The sequence below is a fragment of the Corylus avellana genome, chromosome ca7 (genome assembly GCF_901000735.1).
Source record: "Corylus avellana chromosome ca7, CavTom2PMs-1.0".
Taxonomy (NCBI): domain Eukaryota; kingdom Viridiplantae; phylum Streptophyta; class Magnoliopsida; order Fagales; family Betulaceae; genus Corylus; species Corylus avellana.
The window spans coordinates 11,960,403-11,968,699 of NC_081547.1; positions in this window are offsets into that span (position 1 = coordinate 11,960,403).

Genomic DNA, 8,297 nt, shown 5'->3' on the forward strand with positions numbered 1-8,297 from the left:
GTATATTGATGTACAAATTTAATTGTACTCGCAAGCGCACGAGTCGTGTGCAATATAGTGTGTGTGCAAGTGCGAGGTCGATCCACAGGGAATTGTGTTTGTGAAATTTAATTTCTATCTAAATCAATTATATCTTAACCTAGTTCCGAATGATTTTGATCTTGAAAATAAACTAACATAAACTAAATAAAATAAAAATAATCAAAAGATAAACGACTAAGGTTTTAGAATTCACCTCACCAAATCAAAGCATACATTCTTATGTTTTCATTCATGCATCCGACAAACAATTAAACCCTATAGATGTTCTATTGTTTTTTTATAAACCAATTGAATCATTCGATGAATCCATCTCTATTACAAATCACAACGAATATCCAATTGAGATCCATTGTATCCGTAAATCACAATGGATATAAGTCTCAATCAAATCATTCGATGTATCAGTTGGATGAAACACAACGAATATCCAACATTTTTGTGATTTATAAACAACAATCAATCACAATTTTGTCACACAATTGAACTGAAACGAACATACATTACATTAAACGACGGATTTGTACGAACGAAACATAAAAATATAAAACTAATCAATGGTGAGGCTTCATCTTCAACCTTAGTTGAAGAATTAGCCTCTAATGACAAAAGAAATCATAAAGAAACTAAATTACTTCATTAAAATTAAAAACTTACAAAAGAATTCGAGTTCCAAGCTACAAAAACCCAGAAAACACGGAAAGCGACCAAGAACGGCGCCCCCGGCGCGTCTTTGTCTGATCCCACTCAATTGTGAGGCTTAGAGGTCTATTTATAGGGCTTAGGAGAGTCCTAGAAGCCCTAGTAATCCTAGGAATTTCGGAGATTTAAGTCCAAGCCCAATTAGGTTAAAGAAAACCTAAGCCCAAATCGGAATAGGACTCGCCCAGAATTGCGGTCCTATCTTGCGGCGTGATTTTGGCCTTGTAACGCTCCGAATTGGGAAAATTCTATTTCACAATGAATTGTATAAGTTTAAGTTATGTTTCCAATGCCGCTTGAATCACCTCAATCGGATATCTGAGTTGAAAGTTATGGCCAAAATACCAAGACGTATTCAGAATCCAATTTTGCATCCAATCCGATTTGACTTCAAATTGAGAAATTCCGAATTAATCCTTTCCTTTATTTGATTAAACTTTAACCATGATTGGTTAAGCTTAACCATATCTTCTAGATCTTCCCAATTTGCCCTTTAAGCTTGGAATTTTTCCAGAAACGCTTTATTTTCTTCCAAAAGCCTATAAAACAAAGAAAATACAAAAATGAAGTAAAATGGCCTAATTAACCAAAACTAAAGGATTAAAACATGCAAGTTAAGGGCTGAAAATATGAATATTCTAGCACTTATCACACCCCCAAACTTACATATTGCTAGTCCCTTAGCAATACAAAACTAAAAACAAGAATGGAAAAACAGAAAACAAAAGATAAATCCATCTTTCGTGGGATGTACGATTGCATTTAGCGTATGCAACAAGCCTTTTAAACCCCTAGGCATCCCTAGAGGACGAGTGAAGTCTCGTGAGGGTTTAATAGAAATGATACCCACAAACATTTTTAGCACTATGTCATTGACAAACACAATTTTCATACAAACATATGGTTCTCATATCATGAGCAGGTTTAACAAAGTAAACACCACAATCAAATCATCAAGCCAACCACAAATCATTCAACTCAAAGGTGGAAATTTGAGACAACACAAGCTCCAAATGTGCAAAGTGAGACTAACACAAAGTTAAGAGGCTTCAATTTTTCTCAAAGTTTGGTGTACCTCAAAATTCATAGGAATTTACACAAATGAAAACACCAAAGGCTTAGATCAAGACATGCATTTTTTTTTTTTTTTATATATATATTTTTTATTTTCATTTTTTTTGTGTAGGCTGTGCAATGTTCGGCTCCCTTAAGCTTTCTAATTGACCTATGTAACGAGTATTGGGCCAGTGACTCCCAAACCAGATGGTTTTAGGGCACTAGATGTAAAACATCCCTAAGGCTTAATTACTCAAGTCAAAAAGGCTACGAAGTCAAACTAGCCATACAGTCAACCAAGTTGAATTTCTCATCTTTTTACGCGAACACTCAATGCTTAGTGAGGCATGAGATCCGGTTACTCAATGAAAAGCTCAAACTGATGATGACAATTTTTTTTTTTTTTTTTAATTTTTTATTTTCAAGCCAAGGTTTCATCACCACTTCATCCTACAAATCACAAGGCACACCTTAATCAATCCAAATCACATACCTCACAAACTTTATGCTAGTGTGCTTGTGATAATCAACTCAGACATGTGAAGTCTCTCTAATCCACCGAATGAGTCAAAGGACTCGGATTTCTAATGACATGTAGTGTTCAAAAAGTTAAACACACTAATGACATGCAAACCACAGTTATGATGTAACTCATGACCAATCAACAACCTAGCACAATTTTTTTTTTTTTTTAAACAAAACAAACAGATAAAAACAAACAAAAAGACACAAACAAACAAAAAGACAATGTGTTTGTCCACACCCCCAAACTTAAATGACACATTGTCCCCAATGTAGCAAGTGACACAATACCATAGGATGCGGAAACTCGAGTGTGCAAAGGCCAGGGCGTCCCCCAGACTTGAACACCAAAACACCTGTCAAAATCTAGCAGCAATATTTTCTCATAGAAACAAATATCAAAAGATTAATTGCTGATAGAAATAAAAAGAAAATGACACAAAATGAAATGACAAAAAGGAAAAGAAATCAAAATAAAGTGCTGAAAATAAAAAGAAAGAAAGAATACCACACTTTCCTCGATCATTTGGGTGTCCAACCAATCCCTTCCATCCTTTCTTCTTAAGAATTTGATATCCCTCTGGAAGGATGTTTTGCCGTCTCAGGTAGCCTAGTTGCTTGCTTCGAAAGATCTTCTTAGGAACATGGTTCCTAGATTTGTGACCTTGTGTGCATAGATCCTTGAGAATTTTAGCATGAGACGGCTCTTTGAGACATTGAAGAACTGAAGGTTGGGGTTCATGAATTGTCTCAAGAGGGATTTTGATGAAGGAGTGAGCTTCAGTACTCACTCCCTTGTCACTGGACAGATTTGGAGTTGATGGGGGCTCAATGTGATCAACCTGCTCCTCTTTTTCTTTCTCCTCATGGTTACCCACAATGAAAGGCTTAGCTGCTAATGAGGGTGAGTTAGGGAATGATATCTCAGTGGTTTCCCCATTTTCAATTCGCATCTTAGGAGTGGAGTCCAATAAGGCATCAGCTTGCTCAAGTAACTTGTCAAGGTCTAGGTCACATCCAAATTGAGCAAAGCACTTTCCCAATGGGTCCTCTAGACTTGTCTCATCAACAGTCTCCTCAACAATTTTCTCTCTCCTAATTGGGGTGGTGGCTTTGACATGCTCATGATAAGGATTGCTAGAATCATCCTCATCAATCATGTAGTGCCTTTCAGCCATCAACTGACTTTGAAGCTCTTCTTCCTCTATTCTAGTGAGTTCAGCAACTAAATAACCAAGCTGTCCATCCAACTTTTCAATTGCTTGAGTGTTGGCCATGGCTGCATTCTTCACTTCATTTATGGCTTGGGAGTTGACCATGGTGGCATTTTTAAGCTCTTGCAAGGTTTGGCCATTAGACTGTATGAACTCTTTGAGGGTGTTTTCCAATGATAAATCTTGTGGAGGATAATTGCAGGGTGAAGGGGTAGAGGATTGGTTGTCGAACTGCGGATATTCAGGATGGTGCAGTTCATCAAATTGGGGAGCATAATTTCCCGTAGCATTAGCTTGCCACGAGAAATTAGAATGGTTGCTCCAATCGAGGGTGTAGCAATTGAAATTTGATTCAGACCCCAAACTGGAGAAATTGGTGTTCATCTGCTCATGTGAAAAATTGGAAAATTGTCCCCAAGATGGACAATTACCTGAACTATGATAAGGGTTAGAGCAGTATGAACATGGTCCATGTGGGTGAAAATGATGAGGATGGTTGGAAAAAGCGGGTGTCCTACAACTAAGGGTAGCATTAAAATTACCTAAAGGAAAATTCATGCTTATCCTCACTCTTTAAACAAAGCACACTTCCACATGAAACATTAACCAAATTTTTTTTTTGGATTTTTTTGGATTTTTTTTTTTTAAAAAAAAAATAAAATAAACAAAAATACCAAAAATTAAAAACAAAAAATCAAAACAAAAACTCACAAAACGGACCAAACATAAGTTTGGCAAAATTCAAGGTGCTGGCCCGTTTTGGTGTAGTCTGTGAAGGTGCACTCGAGCGCAAGTGATGTGCGATCGAGCGTACATGGGCGCAGGGTGTGCGCTCGCGCGCACCTGCGGAAGTGTCGAGCGCAGGCACGCGGGATGCTTGCTGCGTTAGGCTCGAATGCGCTCGAGTGTAGGTGATGTGCGATCAAGCGCTTTGGCAGGGACTAGTTCCTTCGGCAGAGCTGCAACAGAAACAACAAAAACAAACAACTTTTTCTCTTTTTTATTTTTATTTTTTTTATTTTTTATTTTTATTAGTAACTATAAACAGAAACAAATAAAAAAAATAAAAATAAAAGGCAACAAACTGTAAAAAGAAAATAACTAGTAGAAAAATAAAATCAATTTAAACAAAAATCAATTTTCACAAACAAACAAATCCCCGGCAACGGCGCCAAAATTTGATGTACAAATTTAATTGTACTCGCAAGCGCACGAGTCGTGTGCAATATAGTGTGTGTGCAAGTGCGAGGTCGATCCACAGGGAATTGTGTTTGTGAAATTTAATTTCTATCTAAATCAATTATATCTTAACCTAGTTCCGAATGATTTTGATCTTGAAAATAAACTAACATAAACTAAATAAAATAAAAATAATCAAAAGATAAACGACTAAGGTTTTAGAATTCACCTCACCAAATCAAAGCATACATTCTTATGTTTTCATTCATGCATCCGACAAACAATTAAACCCTATATATGTTCTATTGTTTTTTATAAACCAATTGAATCATTCGATGAATCCATCTCTATTACAAATCACAACGAATATCCAATTGAGATCAAATCATCCATTGTATCCGTAAATCACAATGGATATAAGTCTCAATCAAATCATTCGATATATCCGTTGGATGAAACACAACGAATATCCAACATTTTTGTGATTTATAAACAACAATCAATCACAATTTTGTCACACAATTGAACTGAAACGAACATACATTACATTAAACGACGGATTTGTACGAACGAAACATAAAAATATAAAACTAATCAATGGTGAGGCTTCATCTTCAACCTTAGTTGAAGAATTAGCCTCTCATGACAAAAGAAATCATAAAGAAACTAAATTACTTCATTAAAATTAAAAACTTACAAAAGAATTCGAGTTCCAAGCTACAAAAACCCAGAAAACACGGAAAGCGACCAAGAACGGCGCCCCCGGCGCGTCTTCGTCTGATCCCCCTCAATTGTGAGGCTTAGAGGTCTATTTATAGGGCTTAGGAGAGTCCTAGAAGCCCTAGTAATCCTAGGAATTTCGGAGATTTAAGTCCAAGCCCAATTAGGTTAAAGAAAACCTAAGCCCAAATCGGAATAGGATTCGCCCAGAATTGCGGTCCTATCTTGCGGCGTGATTTTGGCCTTGCGGCGCTCCGAATTGGGAAAATGATATTTCACAATGAATTGTATAAGTTTGAGTTATCTTTCCAATGCCGCTTGAATCACCTCAATCGGATATCTGAGCTGAAAGTTATGGCCAAAATACCGAGACGTATTCAGAATCCAATTTTGCATCCAATCCGATTTGACTTCAAATTGAGAAATTCCGAATTAATCCTTTCCTTTATTTGATTAAACTTTAACCATGATTGGTTAAGCTTAACCATATCTTCTAGATCTTCCCAATTTGCCCTTTAAGCTTGGAATTTTTCAGAAACGCTTTATTTTCTTCCAAAAGCCTATAAAACAAAGAAAATACAAAAAGGAAGTAAAATGGCCTAATTAACCAAAACTAAAGGATTAAAACATGCGAGTTAAGGGCTGAAAATATGAATATTCTAGCACTTATCAAATCACATATCATAAATTGGTATCAGCAAAAGTATATAAAACCGAGATAGCGTTTTGAGGCATTAGCTCCAAATTTAGGATGACCGAATCCTTTTAAGGTGATATCATCCTTAAAGGGTTAATCTTCCACCCCTAGGTTTTAGTTTTAAATCCAGAAACGAGTTTTAAGGTATTAAAACCAAAATATTAGCTTATGAAAATTTAGCTAATATCATTCAAAATATCTCAAAATACAACTCAAAAAACTTGCTTTTTCTCATGAAAATTTCATCAAAAATATAGATGCAAAAACATAAACATAAACACCAATGAAGAAAAAACAACCAACAAAAATCTTTCTTCTCATATAAACGTGTTTTTTATATAAATAATAATAAAAAAGACAATAAAATTTTAATTTCCGTTTTTTTTTTTTAGATGCAGCAACGTCAGCGTTGGACGACGCTGGACTGCCTCTAGGATGCCGAATAGCATGACTCCCGAAATAATATTAGCGCCCTAGAAAGAAATTCTGCATTTGTAACAGCTCTAGCACCTGTGACTGACTCACCAGAATTAAAAAATGTCCAATGAATCCCTCTGCTTTTATAGATGAGACAAACCTTTTTTTTTAAAAAAAAAAAAAAACAAAGGGTGAATAAATACAATTTTTTTGGAATAAATAAAAAAAATTAGTCATGGTTTAAATTACAAATCGCTCATGTGGAATAAATAATATGGATAAATGAAAAATCAAACCGTGTGGGTTGGCCAAACCGACAGTCACCCCTTTCCTTTTTTTTTTTTTAAATAAAAAATAAAAAATTTTAGCTTTTTAGCTTTTTAGTTTTTTATTTTTTTTTATTTTTTATTTTTTTTTAGTTTTTAAAAGAATAATGGTATTATATGAATATAAAAAAAGATATGGCATTTTTAACACACTTTGGTAGTTTGATGGACTACTTTAACATATTTGAAACATTATGTGGCTCTTTAAAAAATGGTTGTTAATTTGGGAGGATTTTTCCTTCTCCCACCCTCTAAAAAAAAAAAAAAAAACACCTTTGCATCTCTTCGCTAGCTGTTGGGAAAGAGAGAGAAGTTTTTCCCTCTCTTCTTACTTATCTTTATTTTTCGAGGAATGCTAGGCTCACAAACAAATTTTATAATTTTTTTTTTTTTTACAACATAATATGGCACAACAAGATTGAAAATAAAATAAATTTAACTTTGAAGAAACTTAATCATATTGTGTCACATTATGTTATAAATTTTTTTTTAAAAAAAAAATTATTTATAATCCTAACATTTTTCTTATTTTTCACTTTTCTTGTTCTCTTTCTTCTTATCCGCAGGTAAGAAGTAAGGAAAATTAAACCATGAATGAACTTGGACTTTTCAACAATGTCAGTACTTGCGGCCCAAGCTTCAATACAATTATTTCGTAAATCAAAATTGTGCTCTCCTCAACGTTTAAAATTATAATAATGGAAGTCAAGAAAAGAAACGGATCCGACATACTTTTCTCCTCCTATGGCCGGCCATGACAATCTTTGTTAAGTTGGGCAAAGAATTATAGAATATATGTACATCATTATTTTCTACAATACATTCAATGTGGTCATGGTTTATTATTAATTTTCTACTTTATTATTAATTTTTTTTCATGGTATGAAAGCTGCCAACGGTCTTTGATCCATACTGCATGTCCTGTTCTTTTCAGGGCAGTGTCTCCCTCTTTGGATTCCTACCCCGACATCCACTTAGAGAATTCATTCTCTCTCTCTCTCTATCGTCTTGCCGACACTATTGTCAATTGACAAAGTTTAAACTCTCTCACCTCAACAACCATAATATTAATATTATTCATATATATCGCCGGCCGGACCCTGTTCCATGAAAATGAAATTAAGAAAAACGATCGCAATATGATAGTACTCCATGTACACTTTTCACAGACACATCAACAAGTGGCCTAAGTACTACAAAACCTCTTTAGTCATATGCCCTTAATTATGATCCTCTACACGCCGCAAGAGACACGGTGTGCATGGCACCTTAATTTGGTGGGACTTTCTTTCTTTCTCTCTCTCTCTTTTTCTTTTCTTTTTTTTTTTTTTTTAATTTTTAATTTTTTATGTAGTAACAATTTCCAAATTGGGTAAGGATAAAAATAGCGTTAATATCATTTGTCCAAAAAATTTAAGCTGTACC